Raw genomic sequence first — 13,133 nt, forward strand, 5'->3', positions numbered from 1 at the left:
TTGAATGTTTTTGTGCAGCACGCAGGACTGATAGCGCACAAAGTGCTTTGTGGTAGCAGCCAGCCTTCAGGTGTTGCCCTCAGGTGTTGGTGGGCGATTGTGGCTCAAGAGTTGGCAGTTCGTCTTGTAATCGGAAGGTTGCCGGTTCGAGCCCCGGCTCGGACAGTCTCGATCGTTGTGTCCTTGGACGAGACACTTCACCCGTTGCCTACTGGTGGTGGTCAGAGGGCCTAGTGGCGCCAGTGTCCGGCAGCCTCACCTCTGTCAGTGTGCCCCAGGGCAGCTGTGGCTACAATGTAGCTTGGAGCAAGTTGTGTGTGAATGTGTGTGTGAATGGGTGGATGACTGTACATGTAAAGTGCTTTGGGGTCCTTAGGGACTAGTAAAGCACTGTACAAATAGAGGCCATTTTACTATTACCGGCAGGCAGTGTGATGAGGAGAGATAGGCCTCCATACCTTGGAGGGCCTGAGATGTTCCCAGAGAGATGGAGTCTAAGATTTTACCCAGATACAAACCTGCATTCCCACGCTCATGCACACATATACAAATACTCAGCACTCACCCAATGTAAAGACAGACACAGATAGACACTGAACACACAATCACACTCCCCAAACATACTTTATACCCCAGGTCCAGGTACCCTCGTCCCCAGAGGGGGAAGCCGCACCTAGACCCAGGAGATGTTACCTTTTCCCCCGGGGTTGAGGTCAAGCAGACCTCCCCAGGCTCCGCAGCAGTAGGGAGGCCCCACACCCCAGACACCAATCGGATGGCCAACATCTCCTCCCAGCCCCTTTGCCCTGATGGCTAACAGAGAACGGGGGTGTGTGAAGACCCCATATGTCTCCCTGCACCTGCTCATGTGTAGTGTTGCTGTGTGTTGTTTTAAAGTGCATTTAAAACACAGGAGGGCATGACAGCACGACCCCTCCCGAGAACCTTCAATTTCTACATGACATGACACACCAAGGCATTCCCAGGCCAGCCGAGAGATATAATCTCTCCAGTGTGTCTCGATCAGGGACTCCTCCTGGTTGGACATATCCAGAAAACCTAACCGAGGAGGCGCCCAGGAGGCATCTTTATAAGATCCCCTCAACTTGCTCCTATAGATGTGGAGGAGCAGCGGCTCTACTCTGACCCCTTCCTGGATGGAAGGCTGAGGAGCATGGCCTCAGATTTGGAGGTGTTGATTTTCATTCCTTTAGCTTCACACTCAGTTCCATCTGTTCCAGTGCCCTAACCATGACCCACTCAGGGACTCCAAGAAGGCCAGGTACTCTAAAATGTTGTTTCGCACAAACGCAGACTATAGTCAAGGCATGTTTTCCAACATGAAGGGTCAGGTCACTAACCCTGTTGTCCACTGGAAAAACTCCAACGTAAAGGCAGCAAGCCAAGGGGACACTAAGATACCCACCCTAGCTTGTTGCCTGTCACCAAGGGCAGCCCCACTCCATGAGACTGGTTCCAGAGCCCAAGCTGTGCATTGAGGTGATCCCAACCAGTGGCGGTCCTAGCCTGTTTGGCGCCCTGGGCGAACACTCAATAGATTAAGGATTGTACATTAACATAAAACGGTTGTCAGAACCATACTGAATTTCACCAGAGAAACACACACACACAAGAGAGAGAGAGTATGCATAGTATGCAAACAGCTACCAAACAGCCATCATAATTCGTCATACAATGAGAACAGGACAAATCAACAATTGACAATGACTAATTCATATTAAAATCTGTAACATAATGTATTGTTTGGAGTTTAGTCTGTTACTGTTACTATTTTTACTATTTTTTCATGGAGCAACTGTAACGAACATAATTTCCTTAGGGATTAATAAAGTATTCTGATTCTGATTGGTTCAGGATACACGACTTGCCATTATCCAATGACACATCTGCTTAACTGCAGACGCACCGAGGGCTCTCGTGCTCACTTTTCGCATATAGAATTTCGAAAAAACATTGGTGCAAATTGTAAGTCTGTATCATAATGTCTGGTGTTTTCGTGTTTGTTGGTTTGTTTTTATTTTGTTTTATTTTACGAGTTGGTGCAACAAGCAGCAGGCGCACCTCGCCCTTACTCCCAGCAAATGGGCGATAGAAAACCGATTGGTGCCTATGCCATTTCCACTATGCGCTGGCATGACGTCGGGGCAGTATGAGTACGAGCATTTTTTTTTTTTTTTTTTGCCGATGCTGCCCCCCCACCACGATGCCGCCCCGGGCAACCGCCCATGTCGCGCGTATCAAAAACCGCTACTGATCCCAACTATATCTAGTCAGGCTCTGTCCACACCACTGAGGTGACATCATTCCATGTCCTATTGGCTAGTCTCAGTAGCCAGGGATCAATCCGCCAGTGTCTCCACCTTTTACCTTGGTAGTTGCAGATAATCTAGCGATGATCTGCTGCAGATGCCACCTTAAAATACTGCCTGTTTCATGAAGAGATAAAGATCAGGTATGAGGTAAATGATCCACTTTCCTCACAAAGCAAAAGATACAGTGGGCATGATATCCTCCTGAGAACAGAGAAAAAAATGAATCTTTCCATTAAACTTTTTTTTTGTTTTGTTATTTCCTTCCTCTTTTTTGTTATTTCCTTCGTCTTCCAACATCATCATCAAGTTTGCGGATGACACAACCATCATAGGCCTCATCACAGGCAATGATGAGACGGACTATAGAGAGGAGGTGATGGCACTGTATGAGTGGTTCCTGGAAAATAACCTGACTCTCAACATCAGCAAAACTAGAGAGATGATAGTGGACTACCGGAAACGACCAGTCAGAGAACACCAGCCCATCCACATCAACGGTGTCAAGGTCGAAAGGGTCAGCAGCTTCAAGTTCCTTGGAGTCAACATCACTGAGGACTTCCTGAGGAAGCTGAGGAAGTTTAGCATGAACGCCAACATCACCTCAAATTTTTACAGGTGTGCAATTGAGAGCTTGCTGACGAGCTGCATCACGGTTTGGTACGGAAGCTGCTCTGCCAGCAGCCGTAAATCACTACAGAGGGTGGTGAAGGCAGCAGAGCACATCATTGGCACGAGGCTTCCTGCCATTCAGGACATTTATCTCCAGCGATGCCTCCGTAAAGCACACAGCATCATCAAGGACCACAGCCACCCAGCACATCAGCTGTTCTCCTTGTTACCATCTGGCAGACGTTACAGGAGTCTGTCTGCTCGGACTACAAGACTTAAAAACAGTCTCTCTATATTTTGCTAATATTTTGCTCCTTACTATTTTTCTATTTTTTATTTTATTTTATTTTATTATATTTTATTATATTTTCTCCTACTGTATCATGCTGCTGAGTGACTGCTGCTCGTCAAACACATTTCATTGCAATGTTGACCCTGTGCTAACTTGCATATGACAAATAAAACTGAAACTGAACTGAAACTCTTTGGAGCTAAAAGAGGTCACGCAAACAGAGATATCAATGGATAGCCCAGCATGTCTTCTACGTAGTACCTCAGGACACAGTAGGGTACCTCAAATAAGTCAAACTAGGGTTGGGCAATATGGCCTAAAATCCATATCACAGTATAATTTGAAGCATGTGTGGTAACAATATATCGCTATATATTCTTTTCTTCTGTATAACGTATTTTACACACTATAAGGCACACTTGAAATCCTTTAATTTTCTCAAAAATCAACAGTGTGCCTTATGTATCAATTCTGGTTGTGCTTACTGATCTCAAACCGATTTTATGTAGTACACGGTGCGCAGAAATCTGTCAAAAAAATTTTTAGTACGACTTAGCTATGAAGGCGCACCACTTGATGGATTGCCGTTGCATTACGGCTTGTATTCAGGAGCCTTGCGGAGTAATCTGGGTCCAAACAATCACTGCAGCATCACTGAGAGTTAAAAACTGTCTAAATTCTTTCATTTTTAATAAAATGATCAGCGTTGCTGCTTTACCAGGTGTAACAGTTAAGTTTAACATCCTGGCATCCATGAAAACAGAATTTATTAAATTCAACGGAGTTAGAAGTTAGCAGGAAGCTAGCTCGCTAGTTTCCACCTAAACATGATATAGCATGTTCTGACTGAGAGATTTCTGTAAAAATTAAAACGTACAGCTCACTTCCAACATAAATGAAGAGAGAAAACTAAACAGCAGTGACGTTTGTAGGGTTACTGAAGTTTGACTAGCTGGTATATAATGATGTCCTACGGTATTGCTAGCAAAACAGCTATGTTAGCATAACATTAGCACAGTGAAGCTGAAGGATGAACGCTAACTTTTTTCCACTCGATAAAAGTTAACGTGAGGGTTTCTGGTGGTTAGGGACAAATGCAATTGCATGGCAGGATGCTACAAACAGACCAAACTTCAGTCAGGAGAACAACTGAGATAATCCATCCACAATGCCAGGTTAGTCATTAATATACTGCAACAACATGGGAATAGAGCGGCTGCGAGAGAATTCAGCATTAATGAATCAATGGTAGGGAAGTGGAGGAAGTGCAGTTTTTGGCTTTCCCCATATTCCAAAAGTGCTTAGTCTCTTTGCTATTACTGTCGCCTGGCATAATTTGCAGATGGTATTGTTTGCAGCCGCTGCAATGCTTTCAAACAAAACAGGCGCCTCTTAATGACCCCATCAACATGCGCTGTCATAGTACAGCGGTATAGTCAAAATCTCTACCGTTGGCCAAATTTAAATCGTTTCTACTGTATACCGTTTATACCGCCCACCGCTAATTCAAACCATATAGACCAAAAACAAATGTCCATTACAGAGGACATAATGTTTTTTTTGTTTTTTTTTTGCCTGTCCCGTTTGGTTCTTTTGCCATCAGAATTATTGTCTAAAGGCAAAGAAAGATGCCCAACGGATTTGCTTTACCAAATGGACCATCCCAGCTTTGCCGTAATGGTCTATTTGATTCACCTTTTATTGTTTATTTTATTTTTTATTTTCACTTGCTAGATACGGCACAGACTTGAACGAGGAAAAGAAAAGGGAGAAAGAAAGAGGGAAAAAAAACAGCGGAGAAGAGGGACGGGGATAAAGGGCAAAAAACAAAAAAAAGCAGACAAAAAATACATATATCAATCACCTGGATCACCTGTTGAGAAAGAAAGAAGAAAACAAGCAGAAGAAAATGAGAGCAATAGAATAAACAACATCACGATGATATATGGGAATATAACAGTAAATACTAGATATTAAACATTATTGTGCACCACGTAAGATCGACAGCGCACAGTGTGCTTTGAGGTAGGAGCAAAAAAGGGTGTAGTTTGTGTGTGTGAGCACCCGTGTGTACACCTGTGAGCATGAACGCGCTTGTTTTTAAAAAGGTTCCTTCATGTAATGATCTGCTAGAGGGTGTGGGGAGCCACAGCCCCGTCCTCCAGGGCATGAAGCAGGTATGGAGGAGATCAAAACTCCAGACATCCAGAGGCCCCCAGAACACAAGAGACCAAGGAAGACTAACAGACGGGCAGCCGCACCACTATCCCAGAGAGAGCTGAGGAGAGTCCCAGATGAGGGGTCACACAGCAGCCGTGGAGCAGAAGCCAGGGGGGGTTACAGTGACGTGCCCGTGAGCTCCGCCGGCAGCCAGCTGTGCCCAAGTGACCGAGCCCCAGGCTGAGAGGGCGAGGGCACCCCACCCCCGAAGTGGCCCGAGCGAGCCCCAGGCTCCAGGCCCCGATAAGCAGCCACCAAGGAGTGAGCCGGTGTGTACCTGGACACCCATCCCCGGAACCACCAACGCACCGATGTCTGAGGGCGTCTGCCACCGGCAGGGGAAGAGGTGGGGGGAGATAGGCCTCCATGCCTTGGAGGGCCTGAGATGTCCCCAGAGAGGTGGTGTCTGATACCCAACCTGACATATAGACACAGACATACAGGCACACACAGATACCAACATCCATTCCCAACCTCATGCTCTCATATGCAATTACTCAACACTCACCCAACGTGGAGACAGACATAGAGAGACACTGTACACACAATCACACTCCCCAAGCGTACTCTAAGAACCGGGTCTAGGTACCCTTGCCCCTGGAGGGGGAAACTGCACCCAGACCCAGGTGGTGTTACCCTTTCCCCTGCGGTGGGAGAAGCAGACCGCCCGACTCCGCAGCAGCAGGAGGCCCCACATTCCAGACCCCAGTCGGACGGCCAACTACTCCTCCTAGCCCCCCCCGCTCCAGCAGGCCGCAGAGAACGGGGGTGTGAGAAGACTCCAAACCTCCCTCCGCCCGCTCATATGTAGTGTTGATGCATGTGTGTTCTAAGGTGCATTTAAAACCCAGGAGGGCATGGAGCTACCTGCCAGAGAGCAGCAGGTAAGCGCATAGCCCCTCCTGCTAGCCCTCAATGTCTACGTGTATTTAAAATTGAGAGGTGGGCAACGACGCCAGGGGTGAGGTGTACACCCTGATGGTCTGTTGGAGTCCGTGTAGCGTGCCCACCCCCAAGATCCTATATGTATGTGTTATGAGAGTGTGAGTCATGTGAATGTCTAAGTTGTGAGATAAAATTGAGGCACAGGCAGCCAGAAGGGGACAGAGGGGGGGATGCCTCCCCTGCATCCTGGTGACACACCTTTACCCCAAGGCCCTGGATGTGTGGGTGATTGTGGTGGAGCGGAAAGAGAGAGGCAGCTGGAGATGGGGAGGGAAGGAAGGGAGGGGCAAGTGACCCCTCCTTGGGGCCAGCTCCCCCGCTGACCCCAGTAGGCACCCCCATACTCTGCAACCCGCCAGGACCGGGTCCCAGTACAGCAGCGCCGCCCGGCCCCACAGAGCCCGGGACAGCCCACCTGACCCCACCACAGAGAAAACTGCACCCACCCCGTCATCCACTCATCTTCCAGACTACACAAGACAATAGACGCCCAGGCTGAGATCCTTCTCCACCTCTCCTGTATCTCCCCCTCCTGCAGAGTGAGTTCCTGAAGAGAGGAGAGCTCCTGCAAGATGTAACAACCTCCCCCACCAGTTGAAGAGCCCCCCAGGTGGCTCGATGCACTGGCGGCACCCCACGCCAGAGCTGGGCCCCCATACACCCAACCGCCCACAACCCCAGCAACACACAAACCAGGACCCAAGCCCCCGAGGCCCAGCCAGGGCCCCAGCCCAGAGACGGAGCGCCCCCAGAACCTCACACACGTCCAGGACCCACGCAGGGGCAGCCAGGCTACCAGGTCAGTAACACACGTCCGTCAGCACAGACCCTCCCCTAGCCTCGCTGCACGCAGCCACGATGAAACCTTCACCTAAGAGCCAACAGAGCCCTTAATAGGCCATGACCGCTACCCCGGGTTGAGCCCTCCAAGGAAGATGCTCCTGGGGAACCCCCCGACGCCCTAAGCCTGTCCCTACCCCCACACCAATCACAACAGCGAAGGTGGGACCAAACTATGACCCCCCACTACTCGCTAGGTGATGGAGCTGATCAAAGGAGCCCAGAGCAATTGATCTGATGTGGTGGCAGAGGCTGTATCAAGACTAATGTAATCTAATAGATAATTTCTATATTGGTTAGAATTAAGATTATTTTTATTTTTCCAGTTCATGAGGACTGTTTTCTTGGCTATGCATAGGGCAGTGAAAACCATATGGGCTATATTCTTTTCTGTAGTGACATTATCTAAGCTGCCCAACAAAACACACTAAAGGGGACATAAATTAATAGGCTAGTTCTCAGAAGGCTAAATAAACATACCTCATTTAACACAAGTTTAAGCTAAGATGTTAGAAAGAATCATTTCAGCACTCATGCGCTCTGACTAGACACACTTCCTTAACCCTTTAAAACCGGTCGGAGCGGGCACACTCCGTTTTGCATAACTATTTTTAAATCTCTGTAGAACCGGAACCACGTAAGCTAGCGCAATAAATTTTTTTCACATGAAACCGGAGGATTTGTACTTACATCTTATGCCATTAGCTTGTCCTAGGTCACGGTTTCCTTCCACATATAATTTTACAAAAATTGCATAAAAAGCACTTGCAACAACAAAAACATAATATTCCAGAAACTCACTTTGCCGATCCAATAAGCTCTTCAAAACACTTCCTACATTGAAATAGACATCATCACGAACTATCGCATATCTGCGATTACTTGCCCAAAACTGGAAGTGACGTCATTTTCTTGGAAAATGTCGTTTTTATCCTTCGGGGCCTTGTAAGCCTATACTGGTATTTTTAGTCATGTTTGACTTCATGCTTCTCTGAATAGTTTCTGGGATGCTTAGAACTGAAATTCTGCACTGCACTGCTGGAAATAGTTTATTTTGATGTACATGCTGGTTTTTTTGCAAATTTAGATTATAATATTTATTTTCAGGGCAGCACAGTGGCGCGGTGGTTAGCACTGTTGCCGCACAGCAAGAAGGTCCTGAGTTCAATTCCAACATCAGGCCGGGGTCTTTCTGTGTGGAGTTTGCCTGTTCTCCCCGTGTTTGCGTGGGTTCCCTCCGGGTACTCCGGCTTCCTCCCACCGTCCAAAGACATGCAGTTAGTGGGGATAGGTTAATTGGATAATCCAAATTGCCACTAGGTGTGAATGTGCGAGTGAATGTGAGTGTCAATGGTTGTCTGTCCCTGTGTGTTGGCCCTGCGACAGACTGGCGACCTGTCCAGGGTGTATTTCGCCTCTTGCCCTATGACAGCTGGGATAGGCTCCAGCGCCCCCTGCAACCCTGAAAAGGAGAAGCGAATGGATGGATATTTATTTTCGTTTTTCCTGCAGTATATAAAAATTGGTGTATCTCAAAAATAAAACTATGAAGACACTCAAAATGAATTTCCTGTTGTTGGAAACAATTTTTTGTGCAACTTTTTTGTATTTACAGTTTTGAGGGATAAACCTTTTTAAATTTCTTTAAGTAGAAATATATGTAAAAAAAAAAAAAAAAAAAATGATTTTCATTTTTTTTGTAGTTTATTGCACTTTTTGCAATTTATGTAGTTACTATGGACTTAATGCATACATATTATTAAAATTTGGGCTCTAACGGTTGTATTGATGTATAGCAAATTGAAATGCTCCAAAAAATGGCACTACAGCATGTAAAAATATAAAGAGGTGTGGCGGACTTGGTTCTATGCTAGGTCTTTAAGGGATAAGGAGAGACAATGAGTTATCAATACTTGTAAACTGCTCGAATGAATGCAGCTTTTACAACATCAAAATTGTTACACTATAAACATATCACTGAATGCAGGAAGCACATTTTGCAAAATTAACTGTAAATTTGTATTTGCAATCCAACTTTGAACATTGTTTTTGTATCAAGATTAAAATGGCTGATCACATTCCCAAAAAGCATATTCCATTAAGATCAATGACAAGGCACTACATGTGATGAAGTCCTAATCTAAAGTTTGCACCAACATAACTCCCGTCTCATTTTTCACTACTGTTGCCTCTCCATTGTTACCTTCAAAAACAAGTTAATTAGTTGGATGACCTATTATGTCTTAGAATAATTCAGAATGAATAATTAGAGATTTCAATCTAATGCAGTGGGTGGACAGTTTAGTTGTTAAATCTGAGCCAAAGGCTCAGTCTTTACAGGAGTTAAAGACCTATTTCTGCAAAGCCAATGAGTTCCGAAACATGCACATTTATTCAATCTCTTAATGACATAGGGTGTATATGGGCAGAAATCTGTGCCATCAGAAACTGAATTTGAATAAGTTAAATTTGAATTTGAATTGCTCAGATTGAATCTGAATTGTAACTTGAATAAATGCTTTTGAAAACTGAATTTGAATTAGTCTAATTTGAAATTGGATTTATGGTTTGAAAATGATCATCACTAAATTGAAATTGAATTTTATATATTGAAAATGAATTCATTTGCTTTGAAACTGCATATTATCCTTTAAAAATTCAGCTCTCGAATAATTTCAGTTTCACTTCTCACCATCCAGTTTCAGTTCTACAATTCAATTTCAGTTCCAAAAATCAGTTCTTTGGAACTTACATCCGGTTCCGGTTCAAGCGCAGATTAATAGAACTACAATTTGCCAGCGGACTGAAAGTGTTACTGACGGGACTCTACAGCGTCTTGAGCTGAATTAAGACTTCAGAAGTCATTCGTCATGTCGAATGACCAGCGGATAAACTCTCAGGTTGGTAATAAATGTATTACATGTATAAGAACAAGCATCATGTTAACAAATGATAGCCGTACAGTAACTTTTATGCTTATTGTAGCTGCTAGCTAAAAACGCTAATTTAGCCTAGTTTGCCCTGGATTCAGCTTTGACAAACAAATATGATCGACTGTTTCTAGTAGAAATCCGAAGTTGTCATCTTGTACCCTGTCAGAGCCCTGTATGCTTGCAGAGACCCTACAGTAGGGAAACATGCAAAACAGCGTCCAAACCTTTGTATTTGAGCTTTATTTATGTCTTACACAGCATCCCAACTCTTTAGCTAACTTAATAACTTTAGCTAAAGTGAATAGTTAGTCTAATTCATTAGTGCAGCATTACTGGATCACCTCTGTTTGAAGTGATATAATATGATATACAACTATCACTGAAACAGCAAACTTTGTAAATAAACAACACTTCTCATTCTCTAAACGTTTGGCCACAGCTGTAGATTACACTATCAGTGCTTTTTCACTCTTGACAATAATTACATTTCTAAATTCTCTTTGTGCATTTACAGGTAAACAATATCTAATATTTTATCTAAATGACTGCTTTGTCTTTGAAAAGGTAAAGAGCCTGAGGCCGGTGACAGTCCAGTTCTACTCCAAGTACATCCTTACGGTGGCTCACAGGACAAGGCTACATTCCTGTCCTGCCAGAAGAGAAGAGAAACTTCAGAGTCTTCATGCAGTTCAACCACACCTGTCATATTCCATATGACAGGGGTCTCAAACTCCAGTCCTCGAGGGCCGGTGTCATGCAACTTTTCCATTTGTCCCTGGTGCAACACACCTGAATACAATTAGTAGGTCATTAGCAAGAGTATAGAACTTGACTGCATGCTGAGGTGGCAGCCCCTAATTTACTCAAGTAAATTTAAGTACTTCTAAAATACTTTTATTGCACCATGTTCATTCACTCATGAGCTGCTGTAACCTGAATCAAATGGCCGAATTGCCAACTCAGCATGCATTCAAGTTCTATACTCTTGTTAATGACCTACTAGGTGTGTTGCAACAGGGACACATGGAAAAGTTGCAGGACTGGAGTTTGAGACCCCTGCCGTATGGTGTTCATGCAGTTTTCTACCCCACAGTTACAGCATGTCTGACTGCCTGTTCAGCATATGCAAAAATATGAGTTTAAGCATGTGATGACTAAGGCCTTCCATTATGGTGTTTGTCATCACATGTCACAGACATCTGGATGATCATTTGGAATAAACAAAAAACTAAAAACTTGTTACTTCATCTTTTATCTTTATTATTATTATTGTTCTTATTTTACATTTTTCATTGTTAGGCATTAGGTTTATTTATAGTAGTCCTTTCCAACTTCTTTCCCTCTTCCATGTTACTGTGTCAGCATCTGTTTGGGGTTGGGAGTGGAACACAAAGTAAGGAAATCCAAAGTGCCATTAAAACCAGGAGAGGTTCTTATATTTCAGAAGAAGGGATTAATTCAAAAGAAATGACCTCAATGCCATATTTTATTTAGGAACCCTAGAGAGCACTTTGCAAAATAACACATTCTTATAATTTCACCCTCAGATGAGCCAAGCTACGACTGTCAGGGAAGGTGATGCAGGTACAGAGCATGTGAGAGTGGTTAAGTTGATGTCTCTTGTCTAGATGAAGGCACAAGAGGGATCAATGGCGTGACGTAGAGATTCAGTATCTTCAGTCTTCAGTGGACACTCCATTTCTGGCACAAAAACACCTGTAAAAGATGGTCGATTTAGGAGGTGACCCGACAACTTCAGCGTGTCAAACATAGCAATGGAGCAGTATGTTTAAAAAAAAAAAAAACAACTAATTAAGCATGCACTCAGTACCCTAAGAATTATTATGATAGTTAAACACAGTGATAGTCACATATCATATCACTTCAAACGGAGGTGATCCAGTAATGCTGCACTAATGAATTAGACTAACTATTCACTTTAGTTAAAGTTATTAAGTTCGCTAAAGAGTTGGGATGCTGTGTAAGACATAAATAAAGCTCAAATACAAAGGTTTGGACGCTGTTTTGCATGTTTCCCTACTGTAGGGGTCTCTGCAAGCATACAGGGCTCTGAGAGGGTACAAGATGACAACTTTGGATTTCTACTAGAAACAGTCGATCATATTTGTTTGTCAAAGCTGAATCCAGGGCAAACTAGGCTAAATTAGCGTTTTTAGCTAGCAGCTACAATAAGCATAAAAGTTACTGTACGGCTATCATTTGTTAACATGACGCTTGTTCTTATACATGTAATACATTTATTACCAACCTGAGAGTTTATCCGCTGGTCATTCGACATGACGAATGACTTCTGAAGTCTTAATTCAGCTCAAGACGCTGCAGAGTCCCGTCAGTAACACTTTCAGTCCGCTGGCAAAATGTAGTTCTATTAATCTGCGCTTGAACCGGAACCGGATGTAAGTTCCAAAAAACTGAATTTTGGAACTGAAATTGAATTGTAGAACTGAAACTGAATGGTGAGAGTGAAACTGAAATTATTCAAGAGCTGAATTTTTAAAGGATAAAATGCAGTTTCAAAGCAAATGAATTCATTTTCAATATATAAAATTCAATTTCAATTTAGTGATGATCATTTTCAAACCATAAATTCAATTTCAAATTAGACTAATTCAAATTCAGTTTTCAAAAGCATTTATTCAAGTTACAATTCAGATTCAATCTGAGCAATTCAAATTCAAATTTAACTTATTCAAATTCAGTTTCTGATGGCACAGATTTCTGCCCATAGGGTGTATTCACCAAATCATCAAGCACTTATAGCAGCATTATTCAGTACAGACAGTGGAAAATCAGCCAGCCACTCCATAGACCTTCACACAATGCAAAATGTGAGTTTGTCTGTTTAGTTTATTTAGCAGGGAGGAGATCATCATCTGCTTCCAGGCAGATGTTGTCCTACAGCATGAAGCGGTATTCAGGAAAAATCAGACATCGGAGTAT

Source organism: Oreochromis aureus, linkage group 3 (assembly GCF_013358895.1).
Source record: "Oreochromis aureus strain Israel breed Guangdong linkage group 3, ZZ_aureus, whole genome shotgun sequence".
Taxonomy (NCBI): Eukaryota; Metazoa; Chordata; class Actinopteri; order Cichliformes; family Cichlidae; genus Oreochromis; species Oreochromis aureus.